This window comes from Pinus tabuliformis, chromosome 6, assembly GCF_031772625.1.
Source record: "Pinus tabuliformis cultivar Carrire ecotype Pingquan chromosome 6, CPIR1, whole genome shotgun sequence".
In the NCBI taxonomy this organism is placed as follows: Eukaryota; Viridiplantae; Streptophyta; class Pinopsida; order Pinales; family Pinaceae; genus Pinus; species Pinus tabuliformis.
The window spans coordinates 161,019,538-161,040,402 of NC_142292.1; positions in this window are offsets into that span (position 1 = coordinate 161,019,538).

Sequence of the window (20,865 nt, forward strand, 5' to 3'; positions counted from 1 at the left end):
TTAATATGCTTAATAATGATCTGATGCATTTACTGAAGATTAAGCTAACTGAATTATAAGATCTCTGGATATACGCGAGTTTCATTAGACACAGTAGCGTGTACACGCAGGTTCACTTAATTGAAGTAGCGTATATGTTTCTGAGCATGAAATTGAAAAAGTTTGATTGATCTGATAATACTGATTCACCCCCCCTCTCAGTATTATTTCCAACAAAACCGACTCCCAAACCTCCTTAAATGTTGGTTCCTCGGGCCTCCTCTTCACTTCATCATTGAGTTTTGTTGTTTGTTGTTGAGAGAGCGACAGTTGAGAGCGCACAGTTGAGAGTGATGAGTGACTTACCCAATGAATAGTGGATGAGGTTTTTTGTTCAGTGTTTGTTGTTCGATATTTGTTTTCTTCTTCATCGTCTTAGTAAGTTCCTTAACCAACCTTAGTTAAGAACATGTGCATGTTCCTATAATGTTTTGCGTTTTTTATTTTTTGCTGGTAAAGGGTTGCTTTTGTATTAGTGTAGGTTAGATCTATATTAAAACAAGATAATATTACCAAAATTGGGGTGGGCATCAGATCAAATTAATTCAAATTGGATCAGGCTATGCCAGATTGTGTTTGCATTTCATTATTTTGGTTGTTCTCTATCATGCTCACCACTTTCTCTACTACCTTTGTTATGTCTTCCACCATTAAAATTTTAAATTGATTTTAATATTTTATTCAATATTAATTTTCATTATTATATAAATTATATAGCTAAAAAAATATTTTTTATTTTTATATTTTATATATTTTTATTATATAATATTACTGCTCCCGATTAGCCGTTTCCTGTAAATTTTGGGGAAACCTCTAGTTGTTCCGAACACCCATACCCAAGTTCCCAATGTTTCCATGTTCCAGGAACTCATGCAACATAGCATTTTAAGAATGATACCAATCCTTAACGGTGATTCAATGCAATTATGGTGCACTAATTCCATTTCGATTCGATTTATGAAGGTGTACAATTAATGACCATTCAAATTTCTGAGTACTATTAATGAAAATGCATTTGCATTGTTTTGATGTAAATGGTGATTGTAGTTTGAACATGAAATAATTTGGAATATGTCTCTTTGAAATAATGTGGTGTGTAACCACTCAACACAAGCATAAGGTTTTCTGATTAAGATGGATCTAGGGTAATTTTGAAAACAAGGTGTGCATTCTGAGAGTGTGTGACTTTTAAAAAATGAAATCAATTTTGAGAGCTCTTCTCCATCACTAATTTCATTTTCATTTAAAAAATTGCACCATAACATAAAAGAGAGATCTAATTCACCAAAATTTGGATCACTTTTATGTATTATTATTTTTTTTTTCCCAAATTATTTTATTTATTTATTTAAGAGGAATATTGTTATAAGTCAATATTTATTCTCTGATTCCGAGAGTGGAGGGAGATATTGTTGGGTGTGGAGCCTGATTATATTCTTTATTCAAAGGTTTCAGCTGGATGTATACCCCAGGAAGATTGTACACCCCTCCATGCGAGGGGGTGCGGAGGGGACTTGTCCCCCCAGCAGGGGTCCAGGGGGGCTAATCCCCCCCAGCTGGGGGGTCCAGGGGCCAGTGGTCCCCCAGCGGGGGTTCGGGGGTAGCGGCCGTGAAGATAAAAATAGATGTAAAATTTCCCTGTAAAAGTATAGTAATTTCTAGTCAATCTGGGTCGTTCATTAGGTGGATGATCTGACGGTAGAAGTTATATTTAATTTAGGGTTTTTTTCCCTAGAAGGCAACCCATCACTATATATGAGGGAATTGTATTGCGTCTATGCATATCTGTATTCTGAGTGAAGAAGAGAGAGGAGATTGAGAGTGAAGAGGGAGTTACAGTAGATTTGTTGTAGGTTGTATCTCTTCAGTTTGCTGGATAATATAATAAAAGAAGGACTGGCTGTTTCTCCGTGGATGTAGCCCAAACTGGGTGAACCATGTATATCTATGTCTCTCTTGTTTTATGCATTTTCTGTGTTTATATTTCTGCAATATTTTATGTGTTCCATTTCTCTGTAATATATAATTTTCTAACAGATATTAAATAAAATACCTACTAATATCATGGAATTATATGGGGTGAAGATATTAGATAAGAGTGGGTGCAAATTACTAATGGTTTCTCATGACATGTTAGTGACAATGTAAACTTGAAAAAACAATAATATTTTATATTAGAAGGATTATTAGAGGTTCTTATGTAATGAATTTAAAGATGGTGTAAAACGATGAAATGTAGAAAAACAAATTACCTTTTAGAATATATAATTTTATTTATAGAAATTGGGACTAACTATGTCAATTTTGATTTTTTCTAAAAATAGTACGTTAATTTTCATGCAAAATGTAATACATATGTTTTTGTTAGTGTAGCCTTTGAGTACATAAATGATGGAATCTTGCTACAAAATTTTGTAGAGTTGTATAGAACAAATTGCTCTTATCCACAACTATATTTTCAAAATTTATATACTAACTAACTAACTAACTAACTAACTAACTAACTAACTAACTATATATATATATATATATATATATATATATATATATATATATAGATATAGATATATAAACTTATGAAAGTCAATATATCCTTGAAATTACAAGGCCTTCCTTTAGTGCAACTTGAACATTTTTTTTTCTAGATTGTAGTTCTGGTTATCCTCTAGTATATCATATATATTGATGAGTGCCAGTACTATAGCAAGGATGTTGCAACTCCTGGGCTACCAACTTTACTTATAAACCTGAGGTTCGTAGAAACTTGGAGGTGACAGTGCTATATGTACAAGTAAAAGTGAAGGTCCTGCCTATTGTCATTGTTCGTCCGGCGAGAGACCCTAAGGTTTCTAAGCCAGACTTCTATAGAGTCAGAAGAAGCTTGATTCTTTGATGGAAGAAGATAAAATCTACTCTAACAGAGCTACTCTACTGCAATAATGAAGAAAACAATATGTAATGCTAAATCACACCATATCTTAATTAACCATTTAAATAGCTATGCCAAGTAGAATTGCTAAATCAACACTAAACAAATGCTACTATCTAAGCTGTAGAAGTAAAGAGCATCAAACCATACTAGTGTGTAAGCAAAAAAACTAAACCAAATCTACTTTCAACTTTTTTGGGTTTTTAAGGCAAAATCAAGTATGCAAATTAATTGTTCTTGTGGATGTGACAGGTGAATGGAAGGTGATGGAGGATGGATAGAAGGTTTATGGAGAGGTTGGATGGTTTGGAAGGGTCCTAAGAGGCTTTGTGTGACTTCCTAGAAGTTTCCCATCAATTCGGCCTCAAAACAGGCTGTTTCAGGAAAACCTACGGGATGTACTAGGAACTTACAGGATGATCCTGTAGGAATTACAGGAAACCTATATGATACAACCGAGAGCTAATTGTGAGGTGTTGGAGGTGTTGGGAAGCTTGGAAAAGGTGGGTGATGAGTGGAATGAGGTGTTAGAAGGTCCAGGAGCACTCAGGAGTCAATATCCAAGATAAGAGATGGCTAGATTCGCTCAATGTACCTAGGGGAATTTCAATGAAAAATGACAAAAAAAAACTAGTGAGGATGATGGTGGAACAAGAGATGGCTAAGGTGGATGAGGTGGAAGGTGGCTGCTGGTGATGAAGTATGGGTCTCCTCCTGAAGTACCTGCTCTTCTTAAAACATGTGTGTCTTCCAAGAACTATGCAACAAGATACATTTTCATAAACTAGAAAAGCATGAATAAATTTCCTATGTATGCATGAAGAAAGTTGCTGAAGGGAGTGAAAGCATGAGTGAGATCTTATTTTAGAAATGGAGACGGGAAAATATGACAATGAAATATTCCTTGCAACATGAACCAAATACTGAATCAAAGACAACAAACTCCAAAGCTCATGCAAGAACTAGAAATCTGTGTTTTTGGGGCTGCTAAAGGATCCCTTCCTCAAGTCATGGTCCCAGAGGGAGGAAGTGAGGCTGAGACACCTGTTGAAAACCTTCTGGTGATCCATTTTCCTTTCTAACCTACTACTTGAAAGAAGGCACAAATGGAAGCAAACTATCACACAACCAATCTAATCTGCACTGCTGTAATTGAAATTCATCTACTAAGCAAATGAACAATTAAACTATGAATCTATACTAGCATACATGTAAAATAAAGAGGAGATTTGGCTGCTAGGGTTGGGCCCTAACCCAAGAGCTTTATCCCTCTAAGTTAACTCATTGCTAGCTCAAAACAAGACTCATTATTATTACCAAAACAATGGATTACATAAAAAACTGTCACAAGTCTTGCAGCTCAAAAATAGAGTAGAGTTTTACAGTCAAAAATATGAATCCTACCGAGGGCCTAGGCCTCTCTACTTATACATCTTAAGTCTCCAAAAACTTCCTTAAAATTAGGGAGGCTGGCTCCCAAACTTGAGATAAACTGGTGCTTTGTCTTTCACTTGCTCGGTTGCCTTCTAGTCCTCATGATTTCGCTGTTTGCACTCTGAGCTGATGGAGGAATATTTGAAGGGAGGGGTAGTAAATGAGGAATATTTACCTCCTATAATCCCTCTCCCTTGTTCCATTCGAATTTTGATCATGGTCTTTGCCAAAATTCCTTGCTTTTATCCTTTAATCCTGTATTAAATGCACATTAGACCACAAAGCAAAATATCCAACTCTAACTCATCTCATAAACAAAATATAATAAAAAATATGCAATAAGTTATGAGAATAGTTGGTTTGACTGAGCTAGGAGGTGAATTAAGGCCCATATAATTACCCAATGATGAGCCTCATCATCAACCACTACTGAAAGTGTTGCTCATCCTCTGAGCAACTTAGTCAATATCCATATCCTTCATGGCTCTGGTAGCCTCTCTGACATCCCATGCCTCTGTTGTGGTCTCTTCTTCTTGTTCATAGAAGCCTGCTTTCTTTTCTACTTCTTCCCACTGCCTCTTTTCTTCTTCTTCTTCTTTTCTCCCTTCTACAATCCATAGGAGTAGTGGTGGACTGAGTTTTAGGCCTATCCAATTGACATTCAACCTTTGCATAGATTGCTTATACATAGGTGTCTTGTTGAGTGCCTCTTTCAACCTTTGAGGGGAGTGATATTCTCTTATCTTCAAGATGTGTGGTAGTGTGTTCCATCTCCTTAGGAAACCATGTATACTATCATCTCCTAGTAGCCTAAACATGTCCTCAAAATATGAAATTGCTTGCTCTTGGGCAGCAAGATATCTAGGTGCTAGTTGAGGATCATTTGCAATCAAATTATGGGTGCTGATGAGGGCCATGGGATTTGATTGTTCAACTCTGATCAAAAGAGGTTTAGTTTGCCCTCTGGCCAATATTCTTTTCATCTCTGCAGCTCTTGACTCCTCATGGTTCATCCATGAAGCCAAAGCCATTAATTTTAGATCTCCTAGCTTGGCATTAGGGTCCTAAACTTTCATGTCTGTGAGGGACATGTTGTGCAAATAAAACTCAACCATTTTGGCCCTATCCTCTAGTGTACTTTGATCACAAAGATCAATAAACTACATGTAGTATTGAAATGGCATGGTTCCCCTCTGTGCTAGTGTAGGATTTAGCTGGAATCCTACACTGGATTGCCTCCAAGGAGAGGCTGGCCATACATACTAGTTGGTTCTCTCTTTCTTGCAGCTGTCCCTCAGCCATGCATTTTCTCTCTCAAGTTGACTTCTCATTATAAATTCTCTGTCCCTTAAGCCACTTAGCTCTTTGCCCATTTCTTTGAGTTTCTCTTCCATGTGCCCAATGTCTTCCACCCCCTTTGATTTGGTGATCTGCATCCATCAGTGGGTTCTGTCCCTCTCCTTCTCAAGCTCGAAGAACAATGGGATGGAAAATTTTTGAGGTATTACCCTGCCTCCTTCAATAAACCAGTAATAGGAGTCCAAGTTAGGTTGGGGGCTGGGTTCCTTTGTCTTTGGGTCTTCCTCTTTAGCTTCTTGCTACTCCCCTACCTTGCTTTCCAATTTTTGTGCCTCCTGTAGTTTCAACAAAGTATCTTGTAGGACTGTTTTTGCTTCTTGTAGGTTTTGTTGTGGATCCTATAGGATTGCCTCACCCTTTGAGGAAGTTCATCTAGTAGTAGGCCTCCTTACGTAGGTGATAGGTGACTTAGGGGAAGGCATTTTGTCTTTTCGTATAGGGGAATCTTCAATCTCAATATGAATTTTTGTTGATGTTTGTGGCTTCCCCTATTTTATTCCTGTGCTCTTTCTTGTTTTGAAATATAGTGGGGTTTGCCTCCTCCTTTTTCATTTTTTCTTGATTAGGGTGCTGAGAGAAGTGAGGGCAGCTGCTGCCTCTCTCTCAGTGGCCTCTGGAGACACCCTAGGTGACTCCTCCTTGTGTTCTTTCCCATCTGTTTTATTGTCTTCTTCTTCTCTGATTTTCCTATCTTCTTCCACTGGTGGATCTTCATCATCTCTATTAGTTTCCTCCTTAATTTCCTCCTATGTTTCTTCATCATCCTCCTTCTCTTCTGCGTCTTCTTCTTCAGCTTCATCATGTTCCTCTGTGCCAGCTTCTTCTTCACCCATCTCATGCTTATCTTGCTCTGTATCTTCCTCTTCCTATTTTTCCTCTTCACTGACAGTAGGACTAACATCATAAGTTAGGGCTTTAATGTCATCCTCTGCTGGCAAGTCTCTAAAGACTGACCATGTTATAGGGATTCTGAGGTTTTGGATGGCATCTTCAATGAGGATCCTAATCAATCAATCCATTGTGAGCCAATTGTTGGGAATTTCCTTCCTTCACTTTGTTGCTGGAGTCTATGAGTGATTGCAACAAGAAATAGGGTATGCTGAGTCTTTGGTGAGGTGGTGTTTCTATCCCAAATCTTAATTCCTCAAGGATCCTAAAATGATAGCCATAAACAACACTATATCTACCCTCACATGAGATGTATTTGATGAGTTGGTATCCTACCTCACTCCATGGGTATGGAAGACTGTCCCTACTTACTCCATTTTTGTCCACAGTGGGTTCTTCACCTTCTAAAAAAAATTTCCTTTTTTCCACCTGGCTGTCTCCTTTGTCTTCTTTTCTCCATGTAATTCCTAGGGGGAGTGTGGTGACCCTGCTGATGATCTCTAGGGTGAGATCTATATTGAGGCCCCTTACTACAACAGTGGCATGGATTTTACTGTGTGGAGTGAGGGAGTGAGCAAATTCTTGAGCCACCTCATCATCATACCCTGTGAATTTTTTGAAAAACCCCATCCAGTTGTGTCTTATAAAGATTTCAAGAACCTAGGGGTGTTGTCGTATTCCCAAAGTTTTTGTGGGCTCTCTCCTATTAAACCCTCATGTCATCTTGCTAGTGAAGCTTGAGGAGAAAATGAGAGGGTTGACACAATTTTTCAAATGCAGGAGAAAAATAGAGTTGACTGTGTATGTAATTTACTTCTCATAGTTTCTAAATTCACTAGATTTTAGAGTATCCCTGGTGTATTTGCTTGCAAAGGGGGATGAAATTTTAGAGCCTACCTCTTTAGAATGGTTGCAGTGGCCAATTCCCGTGATATCCCCTCTTGAACTCTTCTCTACCTATCCTGTAGACTGTCTCCTGTAGGAATTCCTGTGCATGCTCCTCTAGGAATTCCTATGTAGAACGATGGATCTTTCCTTCTGGTGGGTGGCCTTGGTTATGAGAGCGACTTGAGTGAGGGAGTTTCGAGGAGGTGAAATGCATGAATGCATGGGAATAATGTTTTATTTCCCTTTATGGTGATTCTTGGTGAGGTGGTGTGCTGGCAGAAAAGGTATGTTGCCATTTTTGGACCGTTGGTCCCCACTACCACCTCATCATTTCCCACTCCTTGTAATCAGATCCCACCTCGTAGATCCATAGTTTAACCACTCTTGGTCCTACTCTTTCTCTGTCTTTGAGTTGACTGTAGCCACGTGTGAGAGAACACCCAATTCTGCATGTGCTGACTGAATGAAGGTGGCCAAGCTAACTGGCCACATTTTCACCTATAAACCAACTATCTCGTAACCCTTACAACTTTTGACTACATGATGCATATGAGTGAGCGAGCAAGATACTTACCTAAGGTTTCGATGCTATGCTGCACTTGTCGAAGACTAGAGGTGTTGCTTTGTATATTTGTTTCATGCCATTCTTCTTCCTCCTCTTGCTGTTTGCTAATGGTTTCTTTAATTTTTTAGGTATCTGTTGCTAAAGATCTGATGTTGCTACTGTTGTGGAGCTCCTGGATTATTCTAGTGAAGATCTGTTGCTGGTGTGATTGGCATTCTGTGGGATAGGCTGCTACAGGATTTCCTACAAGATGTCCTGTAGTTGCTTCTCCCTCAGAATTCTTTAATCATGTTGCTGGCTAGGGCTGTGAGGATGGTGTAATGAATGGAAAGAAGGAGTAGAAGTGTGTAGAGAAAAGGATACTCAGGTAATTCTCTTACTCCTCTTTGTTTTCCTTTTTTTTTTTTTTGAAGACTGGCAGAAATTGTTGAAACTGATTTTTTTGTTTTGAATGGTGAGTGTAGGGATGATGATGGTGGATGAGGTGAGGTGCTAGATCATGCATAGGGTGAATTTTAGGGACCTAACGAACTTATCATGTGCCTTTGGATTGCTTCCTGTAGGTTTTCCGGGTCAATGTATTTCCTTCAGGATCATCCTGTAGGCTTTCAAGGGATCCTGTAGAAAACAAAGTCTTTGCATAAATCGAAGCAATGGAGTGGAAAAATTATAGAAATGATGGAGGGATGCATGGTAAGGAATGGAGGAGATGAATATGTGAGAGGCAAGGTTCCCTTTGGATCCTCTTTTTCTCCTTGACTGTCTTACTCGCCCACCTACAAATGACAATTATATATTTTTCTCTCTTTTTTTGTTTTTGTTTTTTTTTTTGTTTTGAAAAACAACTAGGCCACCTCAGAGAGGTTTTCACCCTAGTTGTTTTCCCGGGGTGCCTCAAGGAAGGTTTTCACCTCGGGATCTTCTTATTCTTTTTTCTTTTCTTTTTTCCTTTTTTCTTCATCATTGGGCCGCATCACGATGTTTTCAACCCAAAGATGGGACTCAGGCGCCTCATGGAGGTTTTCACCGGAGTCCTTATTCTTTTTTCTTTTTTCTTTTTCAGTGACTTGATGAGGGAGGAGCTAGAACTTGCTCCACCATCATCATTGTTTTATTGATATTATCAATGAACTCTTGTTTTGATAAAGGTCTCTTGTACATTTTCAATCAGTGCCCATTAACAAGCAAAGGAATGGCTTCTTCATCTATAGTTCTGATTTGCACTGAACCATTATCATGGCATCTTTCCACAACATAAGGTCTGAGCCATCTTGTTCTTAACTTGCCCTTGAAGTCTTTATACCTAGAATCATATAACAATTCCCAATCGCCATCCTGAAATTTCTTCTCCTTAATATGTTTATCATACCAGATCTTCCTTTGAAGTTGAACTATCTCTATATGTAGGAGGGTCTGCATTTTGAATTCATCCAAGCCATTCAATTGAAACGATCTCTCTTTATGTGCATGGACAAGATCCAAATCTAGTTGGGCTGCCATCCTTAATGTGTTATATTCAAACTCAATGGAAAACAAGGCATTTTTCCCATAGACTAACTCATAGGGCGTGAATCCAGTGGTGGTCTTCCATGTGGTATTATAGGCCCAGGTGGCCTCAACTAATCTTTCTGCCCAATCCTTACTGCTGCTGCTCACTACCTTGGTTAAGATGCCCTCCAGTGCTTTGTTGGTCACCTGCACTTGCCCATTAGCTTGTGGATGATAGGGAAAGTTTGGTGGGAACTGTGCTAATACCAAATAGTTTTCTATATCAGCAAACCATGGAGAGAGAACTGAAATAGAAAACAAATGCTTGTCTAGTAATTGGTCATCCACCATTCCTTCTTCACCTGCAGGTACATTTACCCTAGATAAAAAGTCTGCAACAAAATTTTCCTTACCAAGCTTATCAACAATGGTTAGATCAAACTGCTATAATAAAATCAACCATCTTATATTTCGAGCAGTCACATCTGGTTTGTTCATTAAATATTTGATTGTAGCATGGTTAGTATGCACAAATGTTTGATAACCTGTAATGTAATGCCTGAATTTGTTTAATGAATGCACAACATCCAGGAGCTCCTTTTCGGTCATCGTATAATTTAGCTCAGCCTTTGACTTACTGATAAAATAGATGGCATAAGGTATTTTTTCCTCTACCTGACCTAGGGATTCTCCTATGGCTTTGTGTGAGGCATCAGCATGAATATGAAATGGGGACCTAGTTTTGGCCTTAGAGAATTGGTGCAGTGGTTAACTTACCCTTTAGAATGTCTAAGGCCTCTTGACAGCTTTTTGAACATATAATCTCAAAATCTTTGGCCAAAAACCCAAATAAAGGAGAGGCCAATTTGTTGAAGTCCTTTACGAACCTTTGGTATTATCCAGCTAACCCTAAGAAACTCCTGACATCTCTCTGCTTTCGAGGAGGTGGGACCCTTTGGATGATGGCTATTTTGTTCGGGTCCACCTGCAGTCCTTGCTAAGATATTGAATGACCTAGCACGGTACCTTTAGTCATTAAGAATTCACATTTTTTAGGACTGAGAGACAGGTTCATTTTAGTGCATTTGTGCATTACTTTGCCTAGGTTAGTTAGGGCTTCTTGAAAATCACAGCCATAAGGTGTAAAATCATCCATATAAATTTCCACCGCATCATGGACTAGTTCGATGAAAATACTCAAGACTTCTCTCTGGAAAGTGGCAGGAGCATTGCATATGCCAAAAGGAAGGACCCTATAGGCAAAAGTACCCCAAGGATAGGTGAATGTGGTCTTATCCTGGTCTTCTAGGCATATTTGGATTTAATTGTACCCACTGAATCCATCTAGGAAAGAAAAAACTTTTTCCCTGCAAGGCTGTCTAGCACTTGGTCAATGAGGGGTAGAGGAAAATGATCCTTCTTTGTCACTTTGTCCAATTCCCTGTAATCGACGAAAATCCTCCACTTACCATTTTTCTTGGGAACTAACACTAAAGGGGAGACCCACTCACTGTTGGAGATGGGGTAAATGAATCTTACATCTAGCATTTTTTGTAGTTCTTCCTTGACTACATATTTAAAAGCTAGATTCATCCTCGTTTGTGGTTGCCAGACCGGCTTGCAACCTTCTTTGATGTATATGTGGTGAGTACACACTTAGGGGTGTATTCCCTTCATTTCCTTGTAACTCCAAGAGAATTCTTCTAGGTTTTCCTTTAACATGTTGCATAGCTTCTCCTCTTCGAGAGCAGAAAGAGATGGATTAATTTTCAAGGTTTTCTCTGGGCTGAATTCTATGGTTTTGACACGGAGTAGGTTGGAATCACTGAAGAATAATTCTATTGGATGATTGTTCTAGGTTTCCCTTACTTATTTTTCTAATGGTAATGAACCAAGAGTTGGACTTTGAAGCAGGTGTTCAATCAAGTCATCCTCATCTTACTGTCCTCCTCCCATGGTTGTTTCAAAAGCATAAAGTTGGGCCGAATAAACCTCATCTTCTTCCTCCTCCTCCAACCATAAAGGTAAATCATGCTCTAGAGATGGTTGAGCAGGAGGGTATAGGACTAACTGCTTGGACATATGCCCGTTTTTGATGGTCATACTCCCAGCTCTGCAGCTAATGTAAGCATCGGTTGTGTCCAACCATGGCCTCCCAAGGATGAGAGGATAACCAGTAAGCTTAGCCTTAGACTGGAGAACTAGAAAATATGTAGGTGTTATAGACATTTTTGTGCCTTACAGCTCTGAGCATGAAATGTCCATAAACCAAGGGATCCCAAGCCCCTAAAAGTGTTGTTCCTGCCCCTAAAGGAACAAGGTCAGCAAACTACAGCTTCTCCCAGAAGTTCTCCACCAGAAACTACTCAGAATCAGTCAAATCAGGATCATTTTAGTGGCTCCACTAGCCACCTGCGTTGCATAGCACCCCAGTACACTAGCTAGGTGCGTTGCAACACACCTAAATGCACTACCAGGGTGCGCTGAGTGGGAAATGACAAATGGGAGTGCCATTCTGCGAGGTGTAAAGACAATGGAAGCTTCTAGAATCTTCCTCCATGACACTTGCCTCACTGAGTTCGACCAAGGATGAGTAAGAGGCTCTCAGCCTCCAAGTGGAAGCAAGAACTGACAGAGAGAAAGGACACTAGTCAGATGACAAGCTGACTCATCCTCTTTGCATACATCTATATATGGATCCCTCATCCCAGAGATCCGGAGGCTGGAATTTTGTACATTGCAGAGAATTGTTGTTGGTTTGAGATTGAGATCAGTGCATTGGGTGATTTATGCTTTGTTGGAGGTGAAGAAGGGATTCCTTTGCTGGGAGGTTGATGCTGGATCGGGACTCACTTGGTTGTATCTCCTCCTGAATCTTCTTGTTATATCAATAAAACTATTTGAGTTTCTCCTACATGCTTGTGTATCATTGATGTTTGTTGCATTAGTATGTTTAGCTTAAATCTGATCCTAAGCTATTTATGAATATGAATCCATGTCTTTGTGTAGTTTTCCTCTTCTGTGATCTTGCAGGAACTTGGTGAAGCTGGGCAAGTGAGGGAGCAGGTAGCTGGAAGCTGTCAAAGAGAAGAGAGATTGGATCAAAGGACTAGCGCAAGACACAGGTTGGTTCATCTTATTCCTCTTCATTCACAGTTCATAAAGAAGAATACAAAAGTAGTTTTCTATGTTTGTTGCTAAGGCACTGTCACACCTTAGGTGGATAGGGTCGTCCTGAATAGGCACTTTTCCCCACAACAAAATGGCGACTCCACTGGGGAGGATTGTCTAATTAGTTTATTTGTGCTTCTCTTACTGTTTGTTTCATAGACTTAGAAGTAGCAATTGAACTGCATTTGCCATTTTCAAATGCAAAGTAGACAACTGCTACTTCGATCCACTCACTGGATTTGTTTATGATTTGAACAGTGGATCCACAAATGATCTGATTTCCCTTTGTGATAGCTCTTAGTCCTCCTTTAAATCATCCCTCTGATTGTACCTTACTGATTGCTTTTACTCGGCCAAAAACCATAGATTAAAATGCAAACCGTGACCCAGAACCCGGATAGAAGTCTCGTTTCTACCCCAGCGCAGGCTCTGTGAAGAGGTTCTGCATTTCAACGCAGGTCCCGAGAGGGCTACCTGCGCTGCAATTCAGTTTCTCTGTGCAACAGGTGCGCTGATCAGCCCTTGCCTTGTGCAGCTGAGGTTCTTTGCTTCATTTTGTCCAGTTTTATCTCTGATTTTTGCAGCCTGTGACCAGTGAGTGTACCTATCTGAAAACTCCTTTTCTCTGCCTTAATTCCACCTCCTTTGTACAAAAATACTGTAGGTATTTTTATGTGTTTGTGGCATCATTTACAGTTTTCCATTCAAAAAGTGAAATAGTCATACTGTCGTCCTTTGATTTAGATCTTTCGTAACTGTCGATTTTGGTCTTAGGAGAAAGTTTATTTGCTGTTGACAGTCGATTATGCTTTTACTTTTGCCTTTGGTTTGAATTTGTGTCTTTCTAGTGTCGAAACAAGTGTTTATTTCAAAAATTGTAAAGTGTCGTAATTGTCTTTACTCTTTTGATTTCGAAAAGAAGCTTGTTTGTCTTTGTCATTTGAAAGCGAATTAGAATTTGTACATCAACTTTCTTTTTAGGCATAAATATTAAGAAAGTGAAAAACAAATACATGCACTTGTGCATTTGCATATTGATATTTTGTATGGCTTGATTTAGGAAAAGTGCATTTACAGTGTGCTCTTTGCTCTTTGAGAAAAGATTGTGTCTTTCTTTTCCCCTTGTAGCTAGGATTTTCATTGTCGAAAAGAGATAAAAGATTTGCTTATCATCTTTAGATTGCATTTAGGAATTACATCTACATCTCGTGGTGAACCCAAAAGGAAAACTTCTAAGAAAGATCAACATAAAATAAATTGAATGAATCTAACAATGCTTTGGAACTTAACGCACAACATAGAGGTCTAGGCTAGAGACGTGTTCCGGCGTCGTAAAACCTGGTAACTGTTGGCCTCACTGATGGTTGGGTGATTCCTCCACTGTGAGACGATAAGTGCCAGTATGGATTTGTGCTCCCACGTACCATCGAGTATATATTGGGAGACCCCTATAGGCTTAAAACCTTTAATCCATAGGAAGCCGTGTCGGCCACCCTACTGATCGCAATGCACCGAACATAGCATTCGGGAAGATTGACTGCTGTACCGTAAAACGTATTCTACAGTTTTGTGATTGGTTTGGCACACCCTCTACCTAGATCTCCAGAGCAGTCCCTTTCGTTCCTTTTCAGACTCCTTAATGGAAAAGGTCCATCTGAGCACTTGTCACTTCAAGCTCATTAAAAATCGAAGGAGACTAGAGTCATCTTTTGTTTTTTCTCGACTCTTTAAAATTGAAAAAACAAGTTGTGTCTGAAGCGTCTAAAAATTTATTTTAAACGGAATATTCATCACCCTTTTCCTGCGTTGATCTTTCGGTTGAGAAAATGGAGCCTACCAACCAAGGAATTCCCCTTGGTGGAAATCCGAGTCCTTTCTCCTCTTGGGGAGATGTTGGTGCGCCCCATATGGCCACATTGTCGCTTCCAGGACTGACAATTGGCTTGCCGGTCTGGCTCTTCTCAACCAATGTCGTTCAGAACACCACTATTCCGGAACAATCGAATCGACAATTAGACGAATCCAGAGTTACCCACCAACCTTCTACTTCCTCTAATTCTTCTTCTCCTCCTTCCTCTTCGCTTGATGAGGCTGGCAAAACCAAAAGTCAAGTTCCTAAGGAGAAGAAGGAAAAGAAGAAGAAAGAGAAGAAGAAGAAGGAGCCAAAGGCAAATGGAGGGAAACGAGTGTCGTCTAACGAAAATCCACACACTACACCGACCAGGCCTAAATCACCATGTGTCATATGCAAGGGAGACCACTTTCACAGAGATTGTCCTTGCATCCCCCGGATACTAAGGGACTGGTCTCCCCGTTTGCACAATCCGGTGTCGTCAACCTCTGGTGATCATGTTGAAAGCACACCGTCAACTAGTGAAAGTGAAGCCCCAGGACAAAAAGGGAGAGCTAGATCTCCCTGTAGACTGTGCGAAGGCGATCACGCCATCCACCATTGTCCCTTCTTAGACGAAGCTAAAAGAGTTTTGGATGATCGTCCGGTTTCACCGTTACGACTTCCTCCTGGATATAAAAACTCTTGCCGAGTCCTTCGTTAGTTGAGAATCCAGCCGGCCCGCTCAAGTGATCGGCTGAAGCGCCTGTCATTGAAGATGAACCAGCGGAATCCATACCAGATGAAAGTCAAAAGGTCGAGGAGGCAGTTGACCCGGTCTTGCCTTCAGAGGTTTTATCTTCGAATGATACAGTCACTAAAGAAAACAAGGATGACACCATCCAAATTCTCTTGATCAACACAGACTCCGACGAACAAGGGGGCAGCTTACCCATTCCTTTACCGCAGGAAGGAAGTTCGTCAGAGCCGTACCCGGCCGTCTACTCGGTCCCACCTCCAAGCAACCTAGTTGTCTCCTTCGACTGGAATCAACTAGGCAGACCCCGTTTACCAGCAAGCATACCATTCAGAATTATTGTCCAAATATATAGAATGGTCATGGCTGGTACCATCATAGATGAGGGGGCTTCTGTGAGTATCCTTTCCTCTATTGCTTGGAAAGCGCTTGGTTCGCCACCGCTTGCGCCTGAGATGAGAAATCTGACAGGCTTTGATAAAGGAACCAGTTGACCTTTAGGGATCCTTCCCAATGTGCCCATAACATTGAGAGGGAAGACTATTCAAATGAACGTAATGGTCGTTTAAGGACCCTTGGATTATAACCTACTCCTTGGACGAGACTATATTTATTGCATGGGAGCCATCGTCTCCTCACTCTTTAGAGTAATGTGTTTTCCGCACGAAGGAAGAGTGGTCAAGCTCGTGGACCAGCTTTCATTTCCCGGATCACGCATAGCAAATAGTCATATACCATCCTTAAATGGTCTCTTCACGCAAGAAGTGTCTCAACCCACGGTCCGTCCTCCCGATGAGCGCGAGTAATTCGGAGGGATATGACTAGAACCCAGGGGACATGCGTCCTGGTCTGCTTCGGCAGGAAAACTTCGGGTATAGGGTAGGTTTCCGCGGGAGAATATGACTAGTCTGTACCCCGTCCGTCAGTGGAAGAAGGGTTATTCTAGAAAAAGATTCTCTTGTCAAAGTTATGTGAGTGGCGCTCGTTGTTGCTCACCTTTGTTTATCTCGGTAAACATCGCCAAGGAAGTGTTTTATTTGCACCATGAATAGAGAATTCTTTGGTAACCTGTAAGAGGTAGGCCTCTCCCGGTTAAACAAATGTTTTTCCTGCAAATCAGGGAAAATTTTAAGAACCCCCCCTAAATTTATAAATATAATAAATGGGCGAATCTCCATGGTATATAGGAAAAATGGAAGGCGATTTTATCAATAATATAATATGTATATATAATTTTTTGGCGAATCTCTCACCAGGCATGGCGAATATTTTGCTCAATTATAAAATCTTGTAAGATCTTGGCGAGTCTTTCACTAAATAATAAAACTTTGTAAAGTCCTAGTGAATCTTAGCATAGGCTACATGTTGGTTTAATTCCCCCATTTAAATAGGCTACATTCCAGGTCAATACCATGTGCCATTTTTGTTTTTATTAATTCTAATATTAGGGTTAATAATGGTTTTTTGCATGGTATTAATAACAATCTAGTCCATGGTATTTGTCCCATAGTATTTTGGCCATAGGTTTCACCTAAATATAACCCATTTTCTAAGTGTTCGTAAATATAAAGTGACTTATGGAGTAAATATAAAAAAATGTTTTATTTTTTTACCATACCTCTCGTTTATTTATATTTTTATTAATTTACCATACCTCTTTTACAAATATGGTATTTGGCCCATAGGATTCACTTAAATAAAACCTCTTTCTTGAGCCTTCATAAATAGAACGAGGGTTATGGACTAAATATAAAAAGAGGTTTTATTTATTTACGATACGTCTAGTTTATTTATATTTTTATTTATTTACCATACCTTTTGAGTAAGTATAAAAAGACGTTTTATTTATTTACCATACCTCCACTTTACTTATATTTTTATTTGCTTACACCCTTACATGTATATAAGGTGACTTATGGAGTAAATATAAAAAACCTTTTATTTATTTACCTCCACTTTACTTATATTTTTATTTGTTTACACCCTTACATGTATATAACGTGACTTATGGAGTAAATATAAAAAATGTTTTATTTATTTACCATACCTCTCATTTATTTATATTTTTATTAATTTACCATACCTCTTTTATAAATATGGTATTTGGCGCATAGGATTCACTTAAATAAAACCTATTCTTGAAAATGGGCGAATGGATTTACTTAAATAAAACCTATTCTTGAAAATGGGCGAATGGAAGGTTGTAAGTCCTAATTTCAAGGGCTAAATTTACCTTTTTTACCCTCTCCCTTAAAATAAGGTGGGCTATTTGAGGTGATTTGTAAAAATGTACTATGATACAAAATATTCGCCCACTAAAAACTTAAAACCCCTTAATTTCGCCAAAGGGCGAACATTCGCCCCTAAAATTATCCTTGCTGCAAATTGAGGGGTAACCTTGAAACCATATCTTATACCTGGGGGCATGCAAACCTTTTGGAGTGCAAGCGAAGGGCGACTATTTATTTTTTTAAATTTTTAGGTCCTCCCTTTAAACCCGTAGGCTAACCCTTTAAACTCGTAGGATTAGTCGTTTCCTAACTTGCATAAAGAAAGGATGTGGGGCAAAAATCTAAATGCTGCCATTTTATATGAGACATTCTTATCATATGACTGGATAATCGAGCAGTTTTAGTGCATAGTTCAAGCTCGTTAAAAAATAAACATAAGACCGAGCAAGTGTTTCAATCCGCGTTTAAGCTCGTTAAAAAATGAACTATCCTCCGATAAATAACCACCGTGTATGTAGCATTATCAGCCATTAAAGCCTTGGTCGTGTTTGCACCGTCACCTCCACTTTTCCATTGGCCGATCATTCACCTCCATTTGATTGTTTACCCATTTTGAGGAATAGCTGCGAAGAGTGATCTCACTAGCCATCCTTGTGACACTGCCGTGATTGGAAAATTCCAAACCGTACCTGGAATCAGCTGCTACCCATTTTATCACTCGTTCCTCAAAAGATGAGTCTTCTTTAAGCTCTTTTCATCTGACTTGTAAAATATGAAAAGATTGCCGAGTTTTGGCCTTCCAGCTCGTTAAAGCGACCGGAAGTGCTATCCCTCCTCTAGATTTTAATCTTTTTGGACCTGAGGGATTATTGCACAAAAAGATCGAGCGCTTGTTTTGTTCGACTCGTTAAAACTATCGAAAATTCATCCCTTCTGTATTATTTTATACTTTTTTGGACTTAAGGGATCAGATGACGAAAAAGGAATTCCGGAGTTAACTTTACGTACCTTTTTAGACTCTCTAAAATTGAAAAGGACCGAGTTATCTTTGTCGTTAGACTCGTTAAAAACATTAATAGCGACAAACTTGTCTTTAGACGAGAACGAGTTTCACTATCGCTAGGCTCGTTAAAACATAGCGATGGGTTTGCCCGAAGGGCAAATTATAGAACAAGCATATGTTATCCTCCTCAAGCTTGACAAAAATAAAGAGGTACTAGTCAGTAATGACTGGGGAAAAATTGGGAAAAAACTCAAAGAATCTTTATTGGTAGCAAGTCGCTCTTGAACATGACACTTCCACTCCGTACCAGAATCGGGTTGGGTTGTTTCATTTACCGGTCACATCGCCATGGTCACGCCATACCATCCACATTTGGGGTAAATGCTACCAATCCATCACATAAGTGTCGCCGATATGTTCAAGAGAAGTCATCCAGAGAAGTCACCTATGTCCCATCCACTACCATACATTATACTTCATTCTTTCATGACCGCCACCCTGAACCATATATCATCAGATCGTTTTCACCTCCATTAAAATCATTTGCTCCATTCCGTGTCATTGATGTGGGATTCATTAAGGCCCTCCTTTGACGGATCGCTTCTTGTCGACATCAGCTCATTATCCAAGAAGTTGATCTAGGAACACCCCCTTCAGTACTTTGAAGCTTGCATGCCTCAATGGCAAGTTTCTCACTTCCGGCGACAGGTATACATCAATGACCTTCGACCGAAAGATTTTGCGTGGTGTTTGACGCCAAGTCCTTTATTCACACCATGTGAATTGTACTGCAGTACCTTGAGGGTCATCATCATTATCGGTGATTCCTCTCGCGCTTGTTAACAATTTACATCATTGACTGGTAATCAAGCGATGTCTTTCCATGTTCAACTTCAGAACATTTCTCACGTGGATTGACTTGTACTTCGAGTGAAGATCGGACGAGATTGAAGACCTCGGATCTAGTTTCAACCATCCGGGCTGCGATATATATTCAGGAAAATAAAGACATTGAAATGTACAGCATTGCAGCACAGATAATCATCCTACCAGAAAGGATGATGGCTCTATCAGAATCATCAGTCTACCATCAGACGATTGTCTGTCCTATGTACATGAAAATGAATTTATAAAGCTGAGCATGGGAATGCCCGCCTCATCTAGATCATGAAAATAGTATGAAAATAATGTATTGTATTGTATCTTATTACAGGTCTCCTCCCAGCATTGAAAGAACTTCGGATCCTCCTAATAAAGCATTTCACCCGATAAACGACCTCATACTTTAGGGGGCAACTGTTATAGACATTTTCGTGCCTTACAGCTCTGAGCATGAAATGTCCATAAACCAAGGGATCCCAAGTCCCTAAAAGTGTTGTTCCTGCCCCTAAAGGAACAAGGTCAGCAAACTACAGCTTCTCCCAGAAGTTCTCCACCAGAAACTACTCAGAATCAGTCAAATCAGGATCATTTTAGTGGCTCCACTAGCCACTTGCGTTGCATAGCACCCCAGTACACTAGCTAGGTGCATTGCAACGCACCTAAATGCACTACCAGGGTGTGCTAAGTGGGAAATGACAAATGGCAGTGCCATTCCGCGAGGTGTAAAGACAATGGAAGCTTCCAGAATCTTCCTCCATGACACTTGCCTCACTGAGTTCGACCAAGGATGAGTAAGAGGCTCTCAGCCTCCAAGTGGAAGCAAGAACTGATAGAGAGAACACTAGTCAGATGACAATCTGACTCATCCTCTTTGCATACATCTATATATGGATCCCTCATCCCAGAGATCCGGAGGCTGGAATTTTGTACATTGCAGAGAATTGTTGTTGGTTTGAGATTGAGATCAGTGCATTGGGTGATTTATGCTTTGTTGGAGGTGAAGAAGGGATTCCTTTGCTGGGAGGTTGATGCTGGATCAGGACTCACTTGGTTGTATCTCCTCCTAAATCTTCTTGTTATATCAATAAAACTATTTGAGTTTCTCCTACATGCTTGTGTATCATTGATGTTTGTTGCATTAGTATGTTTAGCTTAAATCTGATCCTAAGCTATTTATGAATATGAATCCATGTCTTTGTGTAGTTTTCCTCTTCTGTGATCTTGCAGGAACTTGGTGAAGCTGGGCAAGTGAGGGAGCAGGTAGTTGGAAGCTGTCAAAGAGAAGAGAGATTGGATCAAAGGACTAGCGCAAGACACAGGTTGGTTCATCTTATTCCTCTTCATTCACAGTTCATAAAGAAGAATACAAAAGTAGTTTTCTCTATTTGTTGCTAAGGCAC